This window comes from Nannobrachium achirus (assembly GCF_963921795.1).
Source record: "Nannobrachium achirus genome assembly, chromosome: 16".
Classification (NCBI taxonomy): domain Eukaryota; kingdom Metazoa; phylum Chordata; class Actinopteri; order Myctophiformes; family Myctophidae; genus Nannobrachium; species Nannobrachium achirus.
Window position 1 is genome coordinate 49,089,497 of NC_137823.1, and position 27,500 is coordinate 49,116,996.

General features: G+C 44.1%; 1 pseudogene across 1 annotated transcript; it reads left to right on the plus strand.

The window, feature by feature from the left end:
- The first annotated feature begins 11,025 nt into the window (after positions 1 to 11,025).
- On the plus strand, positions 11,026 to 12,761 carry LOC308301110 (kinesin-like protein KIF2A; annotated as a pseudogene). Its single transcript has one exon. The product of its transcript is annotated as a kinesin-like protein KIF2A (transcript).
- The last annotated feature ends 14,739 nt before the right edge of the window (positions 12,762 to 27,500 follow it).

Sequence of the window (27,500 nt, forward strand, 5' to 3'; positions counted from 1 at the left end):
TATAAAGGGTATATATGATGATGACATGATGATGACATGCCTACAAAAGGCATGATGTCATAAATGATGATGACAGACAGGGGGTCTGGCACAACCAGGTTGACCTGGTCTAGTATTATTATCATTTCATGAATCTGGCATGTTTTCCCTTGATGGGTATAGCGGCAAACATCTGTGACTGTGACAATGCAGTGAATCACCAGGTGAGTGAATGCACACATTAATCCAGCATGGTTTCACTTAACGGTCTTTTATAGAAAGGTGTATACAGTTTGGGAATCACACTGAGACCTGGAGATGAGAGATTGTGCCTGTTTAGATAGGTGCAGGGCAGGAATTTCAGGGAGGCCATGAAGGCCATGGCCGTCGTTGCCCCTCAGTTTGGCCTTGTGCCCCTCCAAAAAGTGGCATGCCCTGAGGCCACTGCGGCCTTAATGCCCCAGCCCAGCTGACTGTAGGCCTACTACTTTCTCCTCTGTCTCTGTCTTGTCAATATGTAGACACCAGTGTCTGGTTGAGTCCCTCTTCAAACCAATCCAGTATCTTTGATGTGTTCAGGGCTGAGCATCAGATTGTAAATACCCACAGCAGATATTCTACATATTAAATGTAACCCATAAATATTATTTCAATGGACTAAAATCTTGTTTTTTGTGCCGTTGTGCCCTAAAGAAATGGACAACCCCAAAGGCCAAGTGGCCTTGCCCCTAAAATGATGAAATTCCAGGCCTGGATAGGTGTGATTCAATTTCAATTATTCTACTGACATCCCCTCACTGTATGTTCACACCTTCCATGGAATTTCAATTAACACATAAAGCTATCTTCTCCCTTTTGCCATCTCTCCTCTGGCCATCTCTCTCTCTCTCTTCGTCTTCTCCTTCTCTTTGTCTGCAAATTCCTCTGCTTCAGTTATCTCTTCACCTCTTCATCATTCTCCATTAATCAGTCTCTCCCGCTCTCGCCACACCTCTCTTTTCGTCCCTCTATTTTCCTCATGATCCTGTGTGACCACATTTCACACAGCAGCAGATGTTTCCTGTGTCGGTATGTGGGAGATGGCCGTTGTTGGGAATGTGAGCAGGGTTTGATTTGGAAACATAACACAGGGGAGTACATTTTCTTAACCACTTAAGCTATATATATACTTTGTTTTACAAATACTGAAAATACACTTTAAATTAAATACTTAAATTGCGATATTATATCAAACATGCAATGAAACATGCAATATCAAATATATCAGTCGAAAACATATCCCCACTGGTGATACAAATGAATGTCCAGAAGATGGGATTTCAAAATCAGATTAATGGATTCAAAAACGTTCCCTGTAGAAATGTTTTTAAATGTGAAAGAAGAAGAAGAAAGCTGTCCCACATTCATAATCAGTTCAGTTGACTCTCTTCTTTACTGCATGTGCTTGTGTTGATGTTAACGTCACAGAAAAGTGGGTTGCTACTCTCCTAGAGGCTGAGTTTTCACAATTAGTGCAGATGAAGCCAGATACAGTGGCAGGCAGTTTGTTATTTGGTGCCAAACACAACAATTCCCTAAAGAGGCTAACGATGAATATCACATTAGTCTCGTGGAAGTTGGCTGTGACCTGGGTTAATTTAGAGACTGTCCTCCCACCAAAAACACCATTATACACCTATATACACAGGCACAAATATGGTACACTGACACTCATATAGCCTATTTATCCACACATGCATGCACATATGCACAGCTATACCTGTACATATTATTCATACAGTATACAAACATACTGTACCCAGACTGCCTGTACACACACAAACACATTATACTATAAAAAGTATATTCAACATTTCTCTGTAGTCTGTACAAAAATGCATTCGCTGTCCCTCCAGTGTGAATAAATAAACCTTAATATAGTGGTAGGTGAGTAGAGGAAATCTGTCAATGCTGGAATAGAAAATAGACACAAAATGTACTGCTGAGCTGTGTTTCCACTGTCAGGCATCATCATAGCCTACAGTATGTGGTATGCACCTGGACCACTAGGCCAGTGGGAGCCCCCACCCTTCAGAGTTTAATTAACATTGAGGATTTTACTGTTATTACTTGCGCTAGCAGAGCGTGCAAGTACTGTTTGGTGTAGGTGACTGGGATTTTTGAATCCCAGGGACCCCTGGCAATATAACGCCCGGGGACCTGTGGATATAGCCCTGGAATGGCTGGGATTGAATGTATGTATGTAGGTAACACCTACAGCCAATGAGGGACCAGCATTCCCGGTGATGATGTCAGCAGAGTTTGGTATACATAAGAGCGCTCTTGGTAATGTCTTCATTAACGAGCAAAGACATTAGGGACATGAGGCCAGCAGCGCAACCCTCATGGTGCGCTCTGATTGTGCACAAGTAGGCCATGTGTGGCCTGTTTGAGCGTGAGGCGCAAGTTGGCACCTCGACAGAGAGCAGTTCTAGTTATTATTATTTTCCTCCCACGGTTGAAGCATCTATGACAGGGAACTGTGTTGACCTGCGAATCTATAGGTCCAACGTACACCACCTACACAACTGTTGTGTTGTCTTTTTAGCTCATTCACCTCATTGTCACTCTCTCTCTCTCTCTCTCTCTCTCTCTCTCTCTCTCTCTCTCTCTCTCTCTCTCTCTCTCTCACACACTCTCTCTCTCCCTGTCTCTCAATATTACATCTAACTCTGAGCTGTTCTCTTGTGTACCCAAAGCGTTTTATCTCTTGTCAGCCCTCCCTCCCTCTCTCTTTCCTCTGTCCTGATCCATCCATTTAATTAGTTGTCATCTACAGTACCATAGGCTGGTATGTTGTTTACCACCTCATTCCCAGGAGATTTTCCTTCTGATTCCCCTTTTCTGTCTCCGTCACCCTGTCTCCCTTTCTCTCAGTTCAGTTAAATTCAAGGGCCTCTATGTTTCTTTTTCATTACTGAACAAAATACATCCAAATACCAAAATAACAAATCTTATCAAATATTGCATATTTAAATACTCACATATTCTTCAATTAATTCACAAAAAGATATATCTAACTATTAATTTACCGAATGTCTGTCCGTCTGTCTGCATGCTGACATCACACATGCTGACATCACTGATACTACACAGTGACAATATGGTAACAGCCGCTTGCTGGAACAATACCCAAATTTGGAGATGAGCATGCTGACATCACTGACACTACACAGTGTCGCCACCGTGGTAACAGCTGCTCACTGAAACAATACCCAAATTTGGAGATGATGTCCGCCATATGTCTGCATGCTGACATCACTGAGAATAAACAGTGTCGCCACCATGGTAACAGCCGTATGCTGAAACAATGCCTACATCACAGACAGGTAATGCACAACTGGACATCAATGGTGACTGTTCTGCCCAACGGGCCCCGGTCTGGGTTCTCCATTACTTCTGAGACTCCTACATTCAATCCCTCATATACTGTGCATATCCCCCCCGTTCACAGGACTAGTATAAAAAAAATCACACCCAATGTGAAGTGAACGGTGGTCGTGCTTGCATAACGTCTTCAATTGGTAATTGGTGATGTAATACAGGCTACACACACACAAACACACACATTGCTATGGCAAAACGCTGAGGAAAAAGACTAGGATATAGGTCTAGGAAGTAATTGGTGATGTAATATGAATATGGCTACACACACACGCACATATTGCTATGGCAAAACGCTGAGGAAAACACATTGCTATGGCAAAACCCTGAGGAAAAGTGGCTACAGACACACGCACAGCCACTCTATGGAGCGGTTTACCACCGCTCAAAAACATAGACTTTGTTTTCTTCATTCTCGGCCTACTGTTGAAAGTGGGTGCCAAGGTGTTTTTTTCTTCTAACTTTATACCAGCCCTTTTAAGACGGGTCAGTATCTGGTTAAAAACAACATTATAGGTTATATAGGGGATTGTTTGAACTTGACCTAATGATATTTTTCATCTTAATTTCCAAGGTTTTGTCAATACAACACAAATAATCCACCAAAATAAATCATATTCTTCCCTCTCAATTCTCGCTCTGCATAAACCAGGTCTGCATGATTTGTTATTTATTTCAATATTGAACGTATTTCTTTATAAAATCGCTATAAAGCAGTTGGTATTTGGAAATGCCATTTCGACATCTAACACACATATATATATTATATATATATATATATTAGGGATGTCACGATACCAGAAATGTAGTAGTCGATGCCAATACCATTGAAATTCCACGATTCTCGATACCATTTCGATACCACGATAAAAATAAAAAATAAACCCCATGTAGTTCAACATACACTCCTTTATTAGAAGTGAACAACAAACAACAATACTGTATGCTTAAACAGAAGTTGCATGTAGCTTTAAATGATTAAAATAAAATAATGTGCTTGTAGCCTTAAAAAAATGTATCATTAAAAAAATAAAAGTGTTGGCTGTGTGTGTGTTGCTGCTGCTGGCTTTGCTCTGCATGGCCTGTCCTCCCTGTCAAAGTCTCCTCTGGCTGATACTGTGAAAAGAACATTGAGATTTCAGTTAGTAGGTGTAGCTAAGTGACTGACTACAGCAACAATATGAAAACAGCATAGGCTGTAATAACACAAACACACAAACACACACACACACACACACACACACACACACACACACACACACACACACACACACACACAGTGCAAGCAGTCATTTAATGACGTGGTGAAACCCTTTTTAGTGACATTTATTACAAATCATAGCCCATTACAACCGCGCGCACACGCACACACACGCACACGCAAACACACACACACACACACACACACACACACACACACACACAGCCTATTATTACAACCGCACGCACACACACACACACACACACACACACACACATAATCCTAGCGTAAAAAAAAAGTCTAGAAGAACATTGGCCAAACATCAATGCCAGCCTTCTCAAACAAAGAATAACGTATGTATTATTCCAGCGTTGTTTAACGTTACGTTGGGCGATTAAGTAAATGAGCTGCCTTGTAACTTTATGTAACTTTATGCGGGACAGACGGGGGCTGCTCTCCGTGACGAGGCTGGACACAACGTTAACGTTACTTTGCCAGGCAGCTCATTTACTGTGTGGGCTCACCATAGTAACGTTATTAGATGCACTCACCTTGAATTCTTTGTACAAGTCTGGATGTCGGTCTTTTAGATGTTTCGCTAGTTGGATGTGTCCCCCCCCCCTTTCGTCTGGAAACGGTTACGGTCGGCGGGCAGGTTTTTGACGATCAACTATTAATCCCTGCTCATCCTCGAATGCGAAGTACTATACGCGACTTTTGGTTAGTTTTTCTTCTCAACTATGGAGGGGAGGGCAGCTGTCGCTGCTTGTTGGAGACGACGCGATGCAGATGCGTGTGCCGCCGCCATGTTGCATGTTGTTGTTTTTCTCCTTGAAGCGTGGTAGTCCACGTAACGTTATCACAGCATCAGACCCTGCTGTGAGGGTTGTGCGTGTGTCTCCGACTGCCTGCTGTGAGGGTTGCCAGATAACCGCTCATTTACAGCCCAAAAATAACACAAAAGAATCGGCCAGATCTGGCGTCTCGGTACCAACGGTACTTCGGTACTACCGTACTTGTAGAAAAGTCAGTACCGTACCGTCACATTTGGCATCGAGTTGGTACCGAAGTATCGGTTCTGGTGACAAGCCTAATATATATATATATATATATATATATAAATATATATATATATATATATATATATTTGTCAGAAATGAACGCTCCAACTGTTTATAAGGGTTTTAAAGTTTATATAACGGTTGTTATAACGTTTATTTTTACTTTCTATAACGTTTTTTTAGTAGGTGTGGCGCTCCACCTCAGCAATCCATCTCCCAGGGGTCTAGCGCATTGTAACGGGGACAGACTCCCGCCTGTTAGCGGCTACCGACAATAAGCCACTCCCGACCTACTTATTTTTGTACGTTTTTTACTTGTACTGTTGTCAGAATAGTGTCAGAGTGGTCTTGCACACGCTCCACTTAAATATAAACAAATATATTAATATATATATTTTAAATGGCAGTAGTTATCTACTCTGTTTGTTGGTACTGTATATAACTACTGTACCACTAAACAGAGTGTACCGAGAGCAGTACAGATAGGGCAGGAATACACATATGACCAACAGTATTTATGGTGGTTGTATTTCATTGAATGTCATTATCCTGTCACAGGGGCTCACAAATCTTGCTGCTGAGCTGTGTTTCCACATTGCCGTATTTCCCCCAGCAGATCTGAGAGTTTCTTTGTTTTATTAGACATGCTTTCAAATTATTTTGGGGTTCTTGTCATCTGTGAGAAGAATGTGTGATCTTAGATGTCTCGGTACAGTTGACAGGTAGTTAGAGAGAGAGTGTAGCTTGCCTTGTGTGCAGAGGGTGCAAAGTATGTCTCCTCTTGGGAGCCACTTCTGAGAGAGTTCACACTTCTGGTGCTGCCTCTCTCCCTCCCTCCCTCTCTCTCTCTCTCTCTCTCTCTCTCTCTCTCTCTCTCTCTCTCTCTCTCCTCTCTCTCTCTGTCTCTCTCTCTCTCTCTCTCTCTCCCTCTCCTCTATGTCTAGCTCTGCTCAACAGTAATATTAATACTGGCTCTGCCGAGTATGGATTTGATGATTAAAATGGTGGCTGTTTGACCATGAGGACGATAAATTCAATGCCCTTTAGATGACACTGTATACAAGTGTGCACACACACGCGCAGCCGCGCACACAAACACAAACACACGCATGCACGCACTCACACACACACACACACACACACACACACACACACACACACACACACACACACACACACACACACACACACACACACACACACACACACACACACACACACACACAGATGATATATGAAGGGGAGTGGCTTGCGGTCAAGCAGATCTCTTGCTCATGGAAACATGATGAAATACAGAGGCAAGGGGTTAGCTCTCATTCAGCCAAGCTCATTGACACAAATAAATATCTCTGGTATGTAAAAAATATGAGGGAAATAGAATTGCAGCAGTGAATTACACACACCAGTGTGTCTTTGATGTGTGTGGAGGCCCATGTAGTAATAATGTAGCTTGACTTGTGACTCCGAGTAACTACTGACTTGACAGGATTGCATTATTTTACCTCAAAGAAAAATAAAGTATTACATAATTCTTGCAAACTTGGACTGTTTAAACAGGTGCTGCTGGTAATGCAAGCAACTGTCCCCTTACTAGAGAATGAAGGCTTATGATGATTTTAACAAGAGACAATTTTAGAATGACACATTTGCACTTGGCAAGACCATTTGTACAGTGGTGTAAAGTAACTACGTACATTTACTTAAGTACAGTACTTAAGTACACTTTTGAGTTATTTGTACTTTACTTGAGTATTTCCAATTTCCAATACTTTTACTTCTACTCCACTACATCTCAGGTCCAAATATTGTACTTTTACTCCACTACATTTAGGTGAAAACTTAGTTACTATTTACTTTGCAGATATAAATTATAATATTATAAAACATACATAAAGCACTTTAGCTCTATTTTATACCTAGGCTATTTGAAAATAGCCGATCTACAAGCTCACAACGCGTCGCATCGCGACACGTTGTGAGCTTGTAGATCGGCTATTTTTAAATATTTAATAGTAGCCTACTTTTACTTTTGGTACTTTAAGTACATTTTGATGCCAATACTTTCATACTTTTACTCAAGTACATTTTGAATTCTGGACATTTACTTGTAACGGAGTACATCTACAGTGCAGTATTGATACTTTTACTTAAGTACAAAATGTGAGTACTTTTTCCACCACTGCATTTGTAGCGGCAGTGTGGGTAGATAAAAAAAACGGTACTCACCTCACCTTGGAAGTCACAGACTATGTCCCTTTATGAATTTACAGTAGACATACATAATACTCGTTGTCCCTCCCAAATAAACAAATAAAGGAAATGAAAATAAAACTCAAACCGTACTGCCTTTATCTGTGCGGAGTAAAAAAGTGGGGTTGAAGGGCACAATCAGCACGACCGCAGGATGCAGGATGTGGTCTTGTGGCCTCTGACAGATCCAGAAAGTGGTTTCCTGTGGTGGCTAGCACTTCTGCTTCATGAGTCATCAGGGGTTGTCGCACCAAATTCTGGGCCCTCCGTACAAGGATTCACTGCGGGCCCCCTATGCATGTTCTTCATATAGGGGAAGGGGGTTTAACCCATTTAGACTGGGAACACATTGTTTTGCTTTAACTATTGAAAAATAGCAGATATATAAGCTCACAGCGCGGCACCGAGTGCAGTGCTGCGAGCTTGTAGAACTGCTATTTTTGAAAAATATATATATATATTTTTTTTGTTTGAAATATCAGTGGTATCAATACCAAAATGATATGTATTTGGCCACGGACCCCCATCTCAAAATATTGAGTTCCAGGGACCACCAGAAGGAACATTGGAGTTAGTTCGCTTAAAAAATACATATATTCAAAGCACACATTTCTCACGACTTTTCAAAAATAGCAGATCTACAAGCTTGCAGCGCGGCACTCGGTGCCGCGCTGTGAGCTTGTATATCTGCTATTTCTCAATAGCTAAAGTATAAAACAGTTAAGGCCCCCTCCACCTTGGGCCCTAGTAACTCAGTCCCACTCCCCCCCCCCCCCCCCCCCCCCCCCCCTTGTGACGCCCCTGTGAGTCATGACACCAACCCGGCACTCTGATGCTTCATCAGAGGTTAATGTCAGGTAATATGTTGAATAGGGATGGGACGATATGACAATTTCATGTCACGATTATTGTGACCAAAGAAATTGCGATTTACAATATCATCGCGATAATCAAAATTATCCTGGAGCGGAACACTTGCCCAAAAATTGCAGATCTACAAGCTCAATACCGAGGGCTTCCAACGTAAAAAAGACCGTAAAAAGTCTTATTTGGGATGTTCCTTTTAGCCAGGGTGTTTAACTGTACTGTTCAATTGTATTGACTATAGTTGTGATCTTGAAGATCAGCTATTTTGGCAAAGAGATTTGGCAGAGACTGTATTAAGTACGTTATTTCCAGGTCTGTTTTACCAATTATAGAGGGTTTCGGCAAATAAAAGGTGAATTGATCCCAGTGTATGACAGAGGATAATTTCAGGTCGCAGTCACGTCACACTTTTGCCCTAGTCATATCTCTGCCTACGTTGGCCCTATCAATGCCAAAACTTTGCACACACACTCACTCCTTGGATGGCGAATCACAACCTCCATCTCATTTCTCACATGGCCTTCTTCTAGCACCACCATCAGGCCGATTTTTGCAAAACACATTTTTGAACACGGCTCCTACAGATTTTGACCTAAAATCTCACAAAGCGGTACACTGCAGTATCTCTAAAGTCATGTCATCAACAAGGATCTGTCCCATTTCCCATATTCCCTTCTGATTGGCTACGATTGGCCTCTAAAGTTTGTTTATGTACCGGTATCTCCCGATTAGGGAGTCTCACTCCATTATGACCAGGGATATGCTCTACATTTCAGGTGGTCTTTAAATGACAAAAAGGCAGTCCGTCGTTTTTAACAGTTTTTTTTGGCAGAGCGTCACTCTTTTACGTCTAGGGTTAGGGTTAGGGTTAGGGTTAGGGTTAGGGCTAACCCTAACCCTAACCCTAACCCGTTTGAGAAGGGCACTTCAGCATTCCTGGAGAGCGGAAGTGCCTGGGACGGCATCGTCTGACAGGAAGGAAGGGTGCCTCCATCCACCATCCAGTCTGTCCCAAGAGGTCACCATATGCATTTTGGGGAGTGAGAGTGTGTTGTTCACATATGAATAGGTTATTTGAACGCATTGCACATCATCACACACGCGCACACGCACGCACACAGACATACGTAGACAAACAAAGAAAAACTCACAAACAAAAGATTCGTTTTTTGGGCTTTTATTGACAGGGCAGTAGACTGACAGGAAATGGGGAGAGAGATGGGGAGTGACACGCAGCAAAGGTCATCGGGATCGGGACTCGAACCCACAACACGCCGTCAGGCATCAGAGCCTATATGTGGGTATGCGCCTGGACCACTAGGCCAGCAGACGCCCCAAACGCTCTATTTCTGTCAACCAAAGAGAGAGAGAGAGAGAGAGACAGAAAGAGAGCGAGAGGAAACCAGTCATTCCAGACTTATTAGGTAGATTATGACCTTAGATGGAGGAAGGAAGGTCTCCTATACACGTTTCCTTCCTCTACTGTCTCCTCCCAATCAGTCATGTCACCTTGGTGTGTGTGTGTGTGTGTGTGTGTGTGTGTGTGTGTGTGTGTGTGTGTGTGTGTGTGTGTGTGTGTGTGTGTGCGTGTGCGTGTGCGTGTGTGTGCGTGCACGTGTGTGCATGCACGTGCGTGTGTGTGGGATCAAAGGTGCATGCACACCATTCATGATCATGCATTCATTCTTCATTGACATTAAACCAAATGTCACGGATGACGAGTCCACAAGGTTCGGGTCTGTCATTTGGACCAGAATTTGGTGTGACTACGGGAACATACTGTATGCTGTTTTAGACGGCCCACTCCTTCAGTGTCACACCTAAAATACAGTAGATCACACCAGTGTGAAGTAAGCAGTGCTAATGATGATGATGATGATAGACCCACATGACGTCACAGGATAGGGACATACAGTACAACATCAGTATTTGATACAATGGAAAAACATCTGGAAAACGTACCACATCCGCATTTGATACAATGGAAAAACACATGGACATACACACACACACAAAGTCACGTATTGGAGCGTTTAGCACCGCTCAACAAGTGCGTTTGAACTCTGCTACTATGGTAACTGTGGCGTCATCACAGTGCTATAAAATATGTGTAAGCCCATGCAGACTTTAGTTTGTTACCTTCCAGTGCAGAGTTGAAAATAGCCACCTACCTGCCCAGCACCGCACCGCAGCACAGGGACATACGTTTATGTTTAAGTATCGTAGATATTTAAGTAATGTAGAATGGCATGTGGTTTTGGGCAAGATGTCGGTACCGATGTGGAAATAAAGCACAGTGATGGGCGAGAAGAGATTGACTCTGAGGATCTAAATCCAGATGTGGCCCCAAATGAGGAGATTGTCCCCAGCCCAGAGACCCAACCACTTCCCACTCGTGCTAGAACCAGTAAAATTGCAAGGAAACAACAGCGTACGACAGCGCCGTCAAAGAGCGAAAGACGAAAACCACAGGAGGCAACTAACTATGATTTCAAGTACATGATCAAGGATTTCCAAGCCAAACTAGACTACAAACCTCTGTCCACAGCAGACATTATTGAAGAGCACAAAATATGTGTTTGTGTGAGGAAGCGTCCACTGAACAAAAAGGAAAAGACTTGAAGGAACTGGATGTGATCTTCGTTCCCAGAAAGGATGAGGTGATGGTTCTCAAACCCAAGACAAAGGTGGACCTGACCCGCTACCTGGATCACCAGAGTTTCCGCCTCGATTACGTCTTCAATGACTGCACGACCAATGAGCTGGTGTACAGGTTCACAGCTCAGCCTCTGGTGGACACCATCTTTGAGAAGGGCATGGCTACTTGCTTCGCATACGGACAGACAGGAAGTGGGAAAACACATACTATGGTCGGAGATTATTCTGGAAAGAACCAGGAATGTTCCAAAGGAATCTATGCATTAACAGCTCGGGATGTATTTCTCAAGTTGACGAAACCCCAATATAAGATGTTAGAACTACAAGTGTATGCAACCTTCTTTGAAATCTACAATGGGGGTGTGTTAGACCTGCTGAATGGTAAAGCTAAGCTCAAGGTGATGGAGGATGACAAAAAGCACGTTCAGGTGTCGGGACTGGAGGAGAAAGCGATTCGATGTACGGAGGATGTTCTCAAACTCATAGAAACGGGAAACAAACACAGGACATCGGGTCACACATCAGCGAACTCCCGCTCTTCCAGGAGCCATGCTATATTCCAGATCATTCTGCGGAAGAAGGGGCAGGTGCACGGGAAGTTCTCGCTCATTGACCTGGCTGGGAATGAGCGAGGAGCTGACACATCTGGCTCTGACGTAAAGACTCGTCAAGAGGGATCCGAAATTAACAAAAGTCTGCTGGCACTAAAGGAGTGCATCAGGGCTCTGGGACGCGAACAGCCCCACATTCCCTTCAGGGGAAGTATGCTCACTCAGGTCCTCAGAGACTCCTTCATTGGCAAGAACTCGCGTACATGCATGATTGCAACAATATCTCCTGGTATGCTGTCTTGTGAAAATACCATCAACACACTTCACTACGCTAACAGGGTGAAGGAGCTGAAACTTGATGAGAGGCACGATCGTCTGCCCCAGACCCTGGCCCCCCTTACGTCCACCGGTCGACTGAGAGAACTAGAGGATGAGATTAAGGAGAATGCCAAAGAGATTAACACTCTGAAAGAGGAGAATGCCAAACTCGCCAACAAGGAGCTGGAGATGCAGCAGACATTGATCAAGGAGAGGCAGGAGTATGAGAGGGAGATGCAGCAGACATTGATCAAGCAGAGGCAGGAGTATGAGAGGGAGATGCAGCAGACATTGATCAAGCTAGCTGAGAGAGAGAAGGCCCTGCAAAAGCTTCTGTGGGAACAGAGAGGGGAGGCAGGGGAGACCGTTGCCAATCCCAAGGGGGAAATTCTGCTTCAACCAGCTGTTGGCTGCTCAGGTGGTCTTGGTGAGCGCTTAGGGGGGAGCTATTAGGGGTTTAGGGTCTTCGACGCGTAGACGTAGGCAGGCCGGGAAGTGAACTGTTCACCTCCAGACAAGACACCTCAGCCACTAAGCTACGGCCGCTTGTTTGGATTCAATAAAACCAGATAGGTGCTCTCAAAACTCCACCAGGAGGCACACCCTCCAATGTTCTGGTGTTACAGGTTTGTATGAAAAGACACGGGGGGCGATGGGGGTAAGAGCTATGAGAAGTGTGTTGGTACTTGGTACAGGGGCAGCCTTTGAACACAAATCAGCCCGGGGATTTGAATGGCAGCGACCCCAAAGCTGATCAAATCAACATAAAAAAAAATTAAAAAAAAAATGTGTCCACCAGCTGATCACAAAGTCTATGAAAGTAAACCAACCCTACGGGAGCAGCAGCAAAACACAAGCCCTGTATATGTGTTCTGTTGCACACAACTGTCATACAGTTGTGTGCAGGCTTATTGGACTGTATGGCTGGAAGCTGGGGACAAAAATATAACAAAGAATGTCCAAGTGACAGTGACAATTGCATTTTTGATCAACTTCATGTTAAAATGTCTTCTCCAGCAGACCATAATATGGTCCATGTGATATTATCACATGGACAAGTATGGTAAAATAATCATCCAAATGTAACCAGGGTAAATCAATCTACTTCACTATACATAGCTTATAACACCCCCTCGCTGATAGAAGCGGCAGCCAACAGTCTATTCTCTCTCTGCGTTGTGTTCTGATGACAGTATAGGTGGACTTTAGGCTGACATGTAGCGAGTCGACTCCAACAAATAGACACTGACAGCAGCGGGGGAATACAAGCCCGGTATATCTTTAAAACTGCATCGTTACCTCGGATACTTTGTAGTATTAACTATGAAATTCATGAAAAAAATAAAATAACAAAAAAATAAAATAATAATAATAATATAAAATACATACTTCATTTGAGAGTTGTATATAAAATAAAGGTAAAATTACCGACAAAATTAAATTCTATATTACAAAATCTTGCTATTAGACATAGTAACCATTTTAAAATCAAATGATTTATTTAATCTAACAATTTGAAATAATATTTATTAAAATTCCCAAATTGCATAAAAAACATATTAAACTTAAATTCATGAAACCTCAAGGAAATTCATAATGAGTAAAAAGGTGTCACCCATACAGATACTCTACTAGCGTACTGGCCAGGTAACAACTCAACACTAAGATAATGTGCCCGTGTACACATTTCTACAAACTAAAACATAAGGATATTGATAACACTGTTCAAACACTTAGCACTTAGATTTGGATTCAAAACCTTTTTTTTTTACTTTTTCTTTTTTTTAACTTTTTTTTAGGGATTATGTTTGGATTAAACTACTATGTCCCAGGGTTTGTTTTAAAGTCTCACAACCGAAAGGACCCAATGCACATGTTGAAGCCACACATAAATCAATTAATTGGTCGCATGGTAATCCAAAGATTCTAGTAGACTCCTAAATTAATTCCATCTTACCATTTGTATTATATACAGTGACAACAGTGTGTGAAGCATGACCAAAAGCTTCACTTTACTGTTGCGCATAAAAAAATCTCAGACCGAATACTATAGTGTGTTGCCTATAGCAACCACACTAATAATAATCTGTACCGATCGTTCATGGATATTATGACATGACATGGGGGCGGCAGTGGCTCAGGGGTAGAGAAACCGCCATTATGGACACGGAGGGTTCCCAAAGGGTTCCTTCGATCCCGGGCTCCCCCAGAGTTAGTGTCGAAGAGTCCTTGAGCAAGACTCTGAACCTCTAGTTGCTCCCGGTGAGCAGGTTGGTGCCTTGCATGGTTTCCTCCGCCATCGGTGTATGAATGTGTGTCTGAATGGGTGAATGTAATGTGCAATCTCTGTAAAGCGCCTTGGCTTGGATCTCACAAAGACACAAGAGTCAAGACCAATCAGCGCCAACTTTATTTGCGTGAACAACTTTGAGGAAACAGGACAAAGACATTCTTATAGAGGCTGACTGGCATTGGTGGGGTGGCAGCAATGGTGGTTACCTTGTGAGAAAAAGGTTTTGTTATTAATGTTGGTGGCATAGTTCATAGCATTAATAGCGGTGAACAAAAATAATTTTTAATATCTTCCTTAGCTGTGACTCATTTTCAAGCCACTGCAGGACAGTGCTGTTGTGGTCTCCAGTAGGCTGCAGAAGCATTTAGATTACTGCCTCTTTAGGAGATTACTCTCCTATTGAACATGCAAGGCCCGGCCCCCGAGGGCCAGCAGTTATTCATCCCGGTTGGCCTTTATAAAAGACACAGAGCCACTACACTTATGTTCATTTTTCACTGCAAAGGTTACCAATGAGGCATTTGCACACTTGCGCACTTGCACACTTGACATTGCGCACAAACGCACGCACGCACACACAAATATACACACGTCAGTATCCTTATTAATATTGGAATTATTTCTGCTATGAGATGTATATATACTGTACAAACTTATATTGTAGATGTGCATGTTAATATGTGGCCAAAATGGAACTCATGAGCATCCTAAATAACATTAATGAAAGTGAAGATATTTTAGGCTTTCTTTCCCACATCTTTAACGGCCAATTAACCCATTCAGAACGGGTACACATACACATTATAGTGTATCATTATTTTATGCTTTAACTATTGCAAAATAGCAGATATACAAGCTCACAGCGCGGCACCGAGTGCCGCGCTGCAAGCTTGTAGATCTGCTATTTTTGAAAAATAGTGAAAATTTGAATTTTGACCCGATTCTATGAGTGTCTTTTGAATCCTTCTAAGATTCTTTTGAAAAACCTATGTTTCTATGTCAGCAATCTGGCTGGCCATCATCAAAGAAAAGGTCCTTTTCACTTAACTGGAGCTCAGTCTGTTCTTGAGAGACTACTATGTCAGTGGTTCTCAAACCTTTTCATGTGAAGGACCCCCAAAATGATATTTATTTGGCCACGGACCCGCATCTCAAAATTTGAGTTACAAACGTTCGCTTTGAAAACACATTATATTAAAAGATTTGCACACATTTTCACAACTTAAAAAAAAAAAATAGCAGATCTACAAGCTCGCAGCGCGGCCGCGCTTTGAGCTTGTATATCTGCAATTTTTCAATACTTAAAGCATTCAATAATTCTAGTCCTAATAAACGGCCAATTAATGTAGCTGTTCCTGCATGGCAGTGAGCGTGATGAGAATATACGCTGACGTTCCATAAAGCAGTATACCGCCTGGCTGGAGTGGGCAACAGCTGTTTTCCATACAGATGTCTATTCACCCTATAGAGAGAATGCACTGGGTGAAATCAGGCATTTCTAAATGGCAGATTACAATGTGGGCTGGCATAGTCGCAGATATATTGTATCACAGTGGTTCTCAAACTCTTCAGGTCAAGGCCCAAAAGAGAGAGATTAGATGTTTGCCCGGGACCCAAACTAATGAAAACAGCAGATCTCCAAGCTCACAACGCGTCGCTTCACGTTACGTTGTGAGCTTGTCTCCACCAGGCCAAAAGGCATGACCGAGAGTATGTTTTCACCCTTGTCCGTCCGTCCGTCCGTCCGTCCGTCCGTCCATGTGTCCGTCCGTCCATGTGTCCGTCCGTCTGTTACCGGCTAAATCTCCTGGGCCGTTGGCCCGGTCGCGGCCAAACACACACACACACACACACACACACACACACTCCGTGGATGCCAATTCAGAACCTCTGACCCACATTTTTCGGACAGGACTGTTCTAGCACCACCATGAGGCTGATGTTAGCTTCCAAAGTTTGCAGGATTTCCACTTGCACACAATTGGAAGTGATAAGAAAATAAATAAATAAATGCATTCAAAATTTGAAATGGAACACTATAAAATTGAACCTGATAAATTATCTTTGCGGCGTTCCCTCTCCTGACTGGAAAAAAAAAGATTTCTATTTTTGCAAATTTGTTCCCATGCATGCGCTGGGCGGGCGGAACACAAATCGATAATATAGCCAAACGCAGGCATTTCAGCATTTTTGGCATGCATCTTAATTATTATATTTGAATTGTTATCTTTACATTATTGTTATTATTGTTACTGGGCCCATTGGGAACGATGCCCGTTGGGAAAGCATGAAAGCATGCCCCTCGGTTATGCAATACCACTTGCCAGCGTATTTAGTGCAGTGCCCATTAGTACTTGGAGGCTGGAGATATGTGGGGGACAGACACACACACACACACACACACACACACACACACACACACACACACACACACACACACACACACACACACACACACACACACACACACACACACACTGTAGACACACACAGCCAAGTGCTTACTCCCACTTGCTGTCACATGAACACTCTGCACACTAGCGTGCACGCATATACACACACACACACACACGCACGCACGCACGCACGCACGCACGCACACTCACACACACACACACACACACACACACACACACACACACACACACACACACACACACACACACACACACACACACACACACACACACTCGCACCTACACACACACACACACACACACACACACACAAGCAAGCCTGAGTGAATCCTCCCACCCGCTACATTTAACACACAGAGGGGAGGCCGTTAACGTTCCTGTTCTTTTATAGAACACGTTTTATGAGCTAAAAGTACAGTTCCTTCTCTCACCACAGCCTTGTGACGAGGACAGCGGGTGGAACATTAGCTCTCATTAGCAGTGATGGAAGTACTCACATGTTTGTAAAAGTACCAACACTGCAATGTAGAAATACTCTGTTACAAGTAAAATAATTCAAAATGTACTTGAGTAAAAGTACAAAAGAAAAAGTACTCATTATGCAGAAGGTCCCATTTCACAAGTTCAAATGTGTAAAAATATATTTTATTCTCTGCATATCAGACTCGAGAGCACAACGACAACTTCTACCACTTTTTGTGGTCACATGTTCAGATTCTGGATTCTGATTGGCTTAAAACAGTGGTAAATCAGTCAACAACCTTGAGTTGGCTCATGGACCCCGTCCACTGTTGTGCTCTGAAACAATTAATGATTGTAACTATATAACCTTGCCAGTTACAACTGTGTTTTCTTTCATTTATATGGTAGAAGTGGTAGAAAAGCAATTTACCATTCGAGGGTCAAATCAGCCAACAACCCACTCCCTCTCATGGCAAATGGCTTACATCTCTCATAATGGTCTGATTACAGCAAAGAAATACATTTCGACTCACTGGAAAAAGGGAGGAAACTCCTGCATTCAAACATTGGCTCAATGAAATGACTAGTTCACTTCAACTTGAGAGAATAAAGGTTTGCCTTCCCCTCGTTCGCTACCTGAATAGAAGGAATTAAAGGTCAGGACAACATTGTTTATGGTCGACTGTTTATCATAACTCTTCACAAATGTTTTTCCCCCCCATGGCAGTTTACTATTTTATTGCATGTAATGTCACTGAGTAGTATGGGTATGAGGGACTGGGGGAGTTATTTCCTTACTTATTGTTACTTTCCACCACTGGCTCTCATCAGCATAGCACCTGCAGAAAAAAACCTCATCTGAACCTAGTGATACAGGCAAGAATGTAACTCCCCATCCCACTCCTCCCTGGGTCTCTCTTGCTGTGTGTGTGTGTGTGTGTGTGTGTGTGTGTGTGTGTGTGCGCGTGTGTGTGTGTGTGTGTGTGTGTGTGTGTGTGTGTGTGTGTGTGTGTGTGTGTGTGTGCGCGTGTGTGTGTGTGTGTGTGTGTGGGCTGGTGTGTGTGGGGATACGCATAAGTCTGTGTGCCTGTCACAGGGCCAACCTCTGCAAAGGGAAGTGTGTGTGTCTTGGATCTCAAGAGCTTCCTTTCAGGAATCCCAGTCTGTCTGTCTGTCTGTCTTTCTGTCTGACACACGCACGCACGCACGCACGCACGCACGCACGCACGCACGCACGCACGCACGCACGCACGCGCACACACACACACACACACACACACAATAAAACAAATGCAGAGACACTGGGCAGTGCTTGGGTTGCTCTTATCCATCTCTCAGGCACAGAATGCTGCCTGTTTCCAAGGAGACTGCTTGGCAGTTGGCATGGGACCCCTCCCACCTCATTCAGTGTGGCACTTAGCCAATCAGGAGTGCCGGTGGAATGAAAACTCCACCTCTTCAAGATGCAAAATGCAAGGTCTTCAAAATAATATTGTTGTTGTTGTTGTTTAGTATGTATTACTATGTATTTTAGACTTATTTTAAAGGTGGCATTTTTCATTAGTTGAAATTGCCTTATCACCCCATATTTTATATTGTTATAGCTGTAAACGAGTGCAGTTTATTACACTGGGCAAAGTTCTCACAACTGTTTGCTAGACTAGTGCCAACTATTTACATCAATTTCACATGCATGCATGTACATTATGTACTGTGTCTGTGTATGCATACATGCATACATAAGATAACCTGATGACAGTCTGTGTGTTCCTGTTCCCAATAAATATAATCTTATTTGCAAGGGAAGAATTGTGTGGGGAGTCCTTTCTTCTAATCTATACAGTACAGCTACGAGACAACTTATTAAGACAGTCTTTTTACCATGACGCTGTGTGACAGACTACAGAGAAACCACAAACAAAGCGTCGTTGGAATGTGGAAACCTGGCTTGTATGTCCAAAACCGTTCCTTTTTTGAAATATGAAGATACAAGGTTTCTGCAACAATACAAGGTTTCTGCAACAATGTATCAGGGATACTCCTTAAGTTAAGCCCAAGGGGGGTCCAAGGGAAAAATCCGCCTAAAATGTATGTCCAAATTGGAACAGTTGTGGACACAAAACTACAATGATTGTGGCTACTCTTGCCTCACCAAATGTCAGCCAACCCCTGACAATTCACAAATGCAGTGTAAAACATTACATTTCTCTTACCAAATTGTCCTGCTGTGATCACTTACCTAGGAAAAGATGATTGAAAAAGACTATGGAAAATCATCTGAATAGTGAATGAGCCTCAAGACCTAATTTAAAACATATATAGTGCGACGATTCGTAAGGATCAAAGCTAGTTCAGGGGGCGGTCCCAAGGGAGCGCGCGCGCGGAGGGGGGTGGGTCACTAGGTCCTGCCCCCCCCTTACCCATAGTTCATAGGGAAGTCAGATGGTGGGACTCAGTCTTGTTGCATAGCACTGCTGCTGCTACCACGCTGCAGTACACTCACAAGTGCCACACTTGTTGCTTGCAGGTAGCTGTGCTGTTGCCCACCGCTTGGAGAGGGTGCCTAACTTGGCTGAGTATTTCTGGCTGTTTCTGCTATTTTACTATCGCTCAATTCATGTTCTTAGCTGCCAAACTAAGAAGCTGTGTTCTTGGCCAGGTTGTATGGGAAGTTTGAGATTGTTATTCTGGTAATCGCTGAATTCTAAACTGCTGTTTCAAGGTTCAGATTTCTTGCTATCGTTGCTGGTGCCTAGCTGATTTCTGTACTTTCAGTTGTTTGTTGCTAAAGCTATTTCAAAGGTGCTACAGGCTTGCTAAAGTTGCTAAAGGTAAACTTAGTATCATAGAAGTTGGCTGTGGCTACGGGCTAAATGCTAACTTATTTCGTGCCCTGGTGGGCCTTTACTGGGCTACCATGAGTTAAAGTAATCTCAGTTGTTGGGTTGTCGATAACAATATCAGTACTTTGCAACGGCGCGGGCCGTATCGGCTAGCGCGGAACAACAGGTTTAATGTACAGTCAGCTAGGAGCTAGGTGGCTATTGCTAGCCGGCTATTTCGGTAAGGATGCTGTTAGCTGGTAAATCAATGTGCTAGCCATGTCAAGGCATAGAGCGGCGGCCCGCGTGAAAACATGGCCCCGTAGCAAGTAATGAATCACGCTAGGAGGATTCAGTTTGTAGGTTGCAGGTGTCTGTAAACGGCAGCGTTCACCTAGCTCTGAGCTAGCCGAGTCACGTCAAGCGGTGATTTACGGCATGACGTTCGGCAGCGAATACTAAGCGCTGCGTGTGGGAAATGTAGTTCTCTATCATGCCAAGCCTCGGTGTCGTGCTAGTAGCAAGAGTCGTATGAATTACTAGTCACGTCAGGCCAGGAGGAAGCTTTCGATTCAAGCTTCGCTCGCAGCATGCTTAATCTAGTTAGTATGGGGCCTATATTGCTTCTGCCTCGCCTCGGGTTATGTGTATGTTTTCCTCTTTTTGCACTGTCTGGCCGTCTTAACAGCTGCTGCTTATGAGGTGCTAGGTGCTATACCATAGCAGCTAAATGGTTTCTGTCGCTTCTTGGACCACAGTAGGGCTGCTGCCAGTTACCGTGGCGTAGAAGCCCTCGCGGGATGAATTATTAAAGGATGTCTGTCTGCGTGGGCTCCTGAGAGGAGGAAACCCGCAAGCTCATAGGTGCCACAGTTTACGTGCAAACCATGTTTTGCTTCCGCTAACGCAAGTCGTGCCTGTCTGTCCTGACGTCACCAGTTGAACTCGCTAGTGCATGCAGGGAATCGTAGTCTTCTCCATATGCTCGGTAGCTCCAGCTAAATATTCTCTTCTGCTACGGTAGGAGCCATCGTTCATTCCAGCCACGAGCTGTCTGTTGATGGTCGGCTAGCTTGCAACTCAGAACTCATGTAGCTGAAGAGGTTTGCTAACGTATTTGTTTCAATCTAAGGTGATAGTTCTGGGTCACTGCGTATCGCACTGTATGTCCTTGTGGTGTTTCCGTAGCTGCGGCACTCGAGCTAATAATTACAGCTAAGGCTACTGCTAGTGAAAAATGACGAGTTGTTTATCTTTACAATCACATTAAAGCGGCCACAGGACTGTTGCATCATGTTCACCATTGCAGCTCCAGGATAAAGGCTGCTAATGCCATGCTTTCTTTTCAGCTCAGGCTAAAGTGCTACACGTCTGTTGCTGCAGCTCACGCCAAAGCTAATACTTGTTGGTTGCTAACATTAACAGCTAAGGCTACTGCTAGTGAAAATGACGAGTGTTTGTGGCAGCATCATGTTATCATGGCAGCTTCAGGCTAAAGTGCTACAGGTCTGTTGCTAACATTATTATGTCACTACAGATCACGGTAAAGCGGCCACAGGACTGTTGCTATCATGTTCACCATTGCAGCTCCAGGATAAAGGCTGCTAACGCCATGCTTTCTTTTCAGCTTCAGGCTAAAGTGCTACATGCCTGTTGCTAACATTACTTTATCACTACAGATCCATGCCGGAGCTGTGGCAGCATCATGTTATCATGGCAGCTTCAGGCAAAGTGCTACAGGTCTGTTGCTAACATTATTATGTCACTACAGATCCATGCCGGAGCTGCGGCAGGCCCGCTACTACAGCATCATGTTATCATGGCAGCTGCAGGCTAAGCTGCAACATGTTCCGCTAACAGTGTGTTTTCTTCATAGCTTCGTGCTGCGGCTGCTACATGCCTGCTAACATCATGTTTTTCAGATTCAGGCTGGAGCGGCTGCATGTATGTCTGTGCAGCGTCATGCCGCAGCCGCTGCGTTTTTTCTATTAACATGTCATCTCTATAGCTTCGTCCACGGCTGTATAATACCATGAAGCCAGTCAGGAGTCGATTGGCACTGCAGAGGGCTCTGCTGCTACAGCATCAGCTAACGCAAGCAAGGCGGTCGGCACGCCCGCCAACCCACCGCCCACCCGCCTGCCGGCATGCCCGCCAGATCGTGCTGGAAGCTGGCGGGGCGCAGGCCCGTTTTCCGGGGGCGTTGTCTTGCTGCAACACGCCGACGCCGGTCACGCCGCCATCATGCCGCGAAGGAACCCGGGAACAGCAGTTCCAGCACCAGCGGCGGGAACTCCATTCCTCTCACCAGCGACGGCTATCCCGGAAGCATTGCGGAGCCAGACTCTAGAAGGTAAATAGCGGCGCATTTGCTTGTTCGGTTCTGTTGGGGTGTCAGTCGCTCTCTAAGCTGGGAAATAATGGGTAGCCATAGTTAGATGGCAGCCCATTCGCTCGTTCTGTTTGTCGGGTTTTAGCCGCTCTCTTGCATTGCTTGACTTAAAAGTCAAGATGTGGTTTGGGTTGAGTTCTTATATTGTGCTTCAGCGGACTCCACAGCAGAACTAACCCACTTTTCCGTCCTTTATTTCCATGCCGAAACACCTGGTCATCCGCCTGATGTCTGCTCCCGACGCCGGGCACCCATGACACGCACCTGGTTCGACATAAAACCGAGAGCTGCGGCCTGCCCACCCAGCTGGCTGCCTGCACGCCGGCCCCCCCGCCCGACAGCCTGTCTCCCAAACCTTTGCACAGCTCTCTCTCTGGACCGGTGCAGCGACAACAGCAGTGCTCCGGGTGCCGTCATCAACCATGAAATCCTTTAGCCATCGGCAGCTATGTCCGTTCATCACACTCTGCATATGAAGTCCGGCGCGCCCAGCTGTCAATGAGCATCAAGCCCACGCAACTCAGGACTGAAGCGGCCGCACCATTAGCACAGGTTTAGAAGGTTACATTATGCGGTTCTGCTTCAGCGTATACCTGTTAAGGTTGTGTGTTTTATTGCTGCCTCTCACATGTATGGGTTTATTGCTGTGTTGCACATGTATGTAAAATGCAAGGCAAGGTGTCCTTTAAGGTTACACCAGTACAGTTGCTGCTCTGCTTCTGCGTATACCTGATATATTTGTGTGTTTTTCGTGCTGCCTATCTGCTGCGCTTCACAGGTCTTAAATTAGTGTTATACTTAGTGGCTCCTGCCCACTATAGCATCGCTAAAAGTAGAGCTACCTTCTTATCACTGGTTGGCTTTAGGGAAGCTGCTAGTATTAATACATTCGGTACTACTGTGCTTTTTCTTTGCTGGCTCATTCTAGTATACAATAGCGCTCTAGAGTCGGTCAGTAGGTATAGTGTAATTGCCTCCGGCTCAGCAGTAATCGCGCATTCATTCGCTGTTGCCTTTAGTATTCCATAGCGCTCTAAAGCATTAGGTTAGGCGGTACATAGTTTAGTTGCCCCCCGCTCCGCAGTAAGGTTAAAAGGTATTTGCTTAGATTACAGCCAAGCTGCCTCCTTCGCCGTTGGCTAGCACTGGCATAAGATTATTATTCTGAATAATCGGTGCTCACCACTGCTTCTGGTTCTGCTGTCAGTTATATAGTTTCAGTGATGCTGCTCCCGTTATTCACTTGGGCCGTTTAGCAGTACTGCAAGTTAGATAGTTTCAGTATTGCTGCAAGTTAGATATGTCAGTGCTGCCGCACTATAGTAGGCCACTGTGTTGCTGATAGGTTGCTCGTTCTAGGTTAATTGCATCGCTGCACGCTCCAATATTCTATCATGCAAAAGCTAGGTGGTTGCTGGGGTGTTAGTTAGGTAGGATGTGAAGCTGTATGGCGCTGTAGTTATATGAATTAAAGGTTCATCGCTGCTTCTGGTTCTGCTGTCTATATATATATACGTCCATGTTGCTGCTCCCGCTTTTCTCTAGGGTGTTTTAGTATGGCTTCAGTCAGATTGCAGTATATCGTTATAGTCAGCAGTACCACCTTCCTCACCGTTGGTTCGGTCTGCCAGCTGCTAACATTCTTAATTATTAAATTGCTTTAGCAGTACTTATAGCGTTTTTGGCAAGCTGCCAATATCATTGCTTAGTTTTTGCTTAGTAATATTCGCTCTGCCAGATGCTAATATTCTTAATTATTATTTTGCGTTGGCAGGAAAGGCAGTTCATAGTTTGCCCCGCAGTAATGATAAATTAATCGCTAGAGTCACAGCAGAGCTGCCTTCCTCGCAGTTGGCTAGCACTGGCATGGGATTCTGAGCTTTTGGCGTGCTTTGGGGGTTTGTAGTTTTGGGGGGTATCGGGCCAGGGCTCGCTGTAATAAGATTATGCCCTCGATGCTCATGGTAACATGAGGATCGTGGGTTCAGCGAGCCATGGCCCGAGGCAGAACCCCATGCCAAACCATGCTAACTTAGGCTATAGATTCTATGCTGTCTTATAGTAGAGCTAAGGTAGGCTGCCAATACTATGCGCTTATATATAGGCTTAGATTCTATGCTGTCTCTATAGTAGGGTGCTCAATATGCCATGCTGTGTGATGCTTGCTTTCTGCCTTCATTCTGGTCAATAAAGTATATCTTAACCCAAGTGATCGTCTCCTGAAATAGTGCGACGATTCGTAAGGATCAAAGCTAGTTCAGGGGGCGGTCCCAAGGGAGCGCGCGCGCGGAGGGGGGTGGGTCACTAGGTCCTGCCCCCCCCCTTACCCATAGTTCATAGGGAAGTCAGATGGTGGGACTCAGTCTTGTTGCATAGCACTGCCCCGCCACCACCCCAGCGCCACCTTCAGGTTCTGCCTTAGATCCCCCTCGGGGGGTATCGGGCCAGGGCTCGCTGTAATAAGATTATGCCCTCGATGCTCATGGTAACATGAGGATCGTGGGTTCAGCGAGCCATGGCCCGAGGCAGAACCCCATGCCAAACCATGCTAACTTAGGCTATAGATTCTATGCTGTCTTATAGTAGAGCTAAGGTAGGCTGCCAATACTATGCGCTTATATATAGGCTTAGATTCTATGCTGTCTCTATAGTAGGGTGCTCAATATGCCATGCTGTGTGATGCTTGCTTTCTGCCTTCATTCTGGTCAATAAAGTATATCTTAACCCAAGTGATCGTCTCCTGAAATAGTGAATAGAGAAATTGTTCACCAAGGTGTCATCAATTGATAGGCAAAATTGTATGAATATATTCCAAACTATGTAAACTCTACAGATGTTTTAGTGAGAGTAGTGCTGTAATATTAGTAATGTTAAAGTAGAGGGTTAAAAATTATAAAAACGAGTAACAATAAGTTATTAGTAATATGAGTAATGTATGAATGAAAAGTACAATGGCATCTGATTACTATGCTGTAGGCCCACTGTAACAATAATCAACAATGAAAATGTAGTTTGATTTGGTCTCTATGACATTTATTGACAGCTGTTCAGAGGTCAACACCTTTTGCCCCCGCCGGCTGGGCAATAGGGTTCAAGAGGTTAAAGGCTGGGCAACATTTACATCAATTACAGCAATATCGTGTTATGACAACAGATATCGTCTGGGCTGTTGCACAATATTATCATAACATTGTGATATGGCATAAATGTTGTCTTTCCTGGTTTTAATCACTTAAGCCCTATTTTTTTAACTTTCAATGGGCCTACATTTTGAAACATTTCGAATATATTGATTTATCTTTAGATTTATAGATCTGCAATTTGTTTAGCTAATATGATATTATCATCATAATATTGATGTTGAGGTATTTGGTCAAATATATTGTGATTTTGTCAATATCACCCATCCCTATTCTCCCTCATTGAACCTATAGGAAGGCAATGAAATCAACACACTGGCAAGGAGCACAAACCATTTTATCCCTTTAACCCCCTCCCCTACCAAACACTGACTGTACATAATAACAAAGGTTGGGCCAGGTTTTCCTCACTTGATACAACGTGGCCTATATATTGTAAGTAAGAAGTCCTCTAGTGCTGTGTCACATGAGTGATACGTTTACTTCTGTACAGCATATTTCACACAAAGAGAAATTCAATATGCTTCATAGATGTGAAGATTCAAAGAAATAGTTCACAGAGAATCAGCTGACTCTCTCTGTGTTTATGTGTCAGCATGGGAGCGTCTGTGTGCAAATCATCTACCACGTGTACAGAACTGTATGTGTTACCGTATGTGCATACATGTTTGCATATGCAGGCAGGGACGTCACACCAAATTCTGGGCCCTGGGTACAAGGATTCACTGCGGGGCCCCTGTGCCTTAACTATTGAAAAATAGCAGAAATACAAGCTCACAGCGCGGCACCGAGTGCCGCGCTGCGAGCTTGTAGATCTGCTATTTTTGAATAATCATGAAAATCCTTGAATATTTCAAATCCTTCTGAGGATTTTTGAAAAACCTATGTTTCTATGTCAGTGGAGCTCAAACCTTTTCATGTGAAGGACCCCCAAAATGGTATGTATTTGGCCACGGAACCCCATCTCAAAATATTGAGTTCCAGGGACCCCACAGAAGCAAAATTTGAGTTACAAATGTTTGCTTAACAAATACATATATTCAAAGATTTGCACACATTTTCACGACTTCACGAATTCAAAAATAGCAGATCTACAAGCTCGCTGTGAGCTTGTATATCTGCTATTTTTCAATAGCTAAAGTATAAAATAATTAAGGCCCCTCCACCACCTTGGGCCCTAGTAACTCAGTCCCACTTTCCTACCCCTTGTGACGCCCCTGTATGCAGGCAGAGAGCGAGAGAGAGAGAGAGCGAGAGCAGCTAGACCGGTTTGCATGCACGGAGCCAGCTGACTTGCTAAATCCAAATGATGTCATTTTGTGCTCAACAGGTTTGGTGGTACCATATAGCATTTACATCAAGCGTGGCGTGGCTCCTCGACCCCCTGTCCTGCTGCTTTAAGGACATCAACATCACTCCATTTGTCGCTGTTAAACCATTTAAGCCTTTAACAAGAGCCAAATAACAGAGAGGAAGTCAACAGGATTACCTCTGTGTGTTTTTGGCCTCCGTGTGTATGTCCCTGCAGAGTGTCTATGTCCCATGCAGGGCAATAAGCCCCTCAGCTGCTCACTGTAGACGTGCGCGCGCGCACACACACGCAGCACACACGCGCAGCACGCACACACACACACACACACACACACACACACACACACACACACAC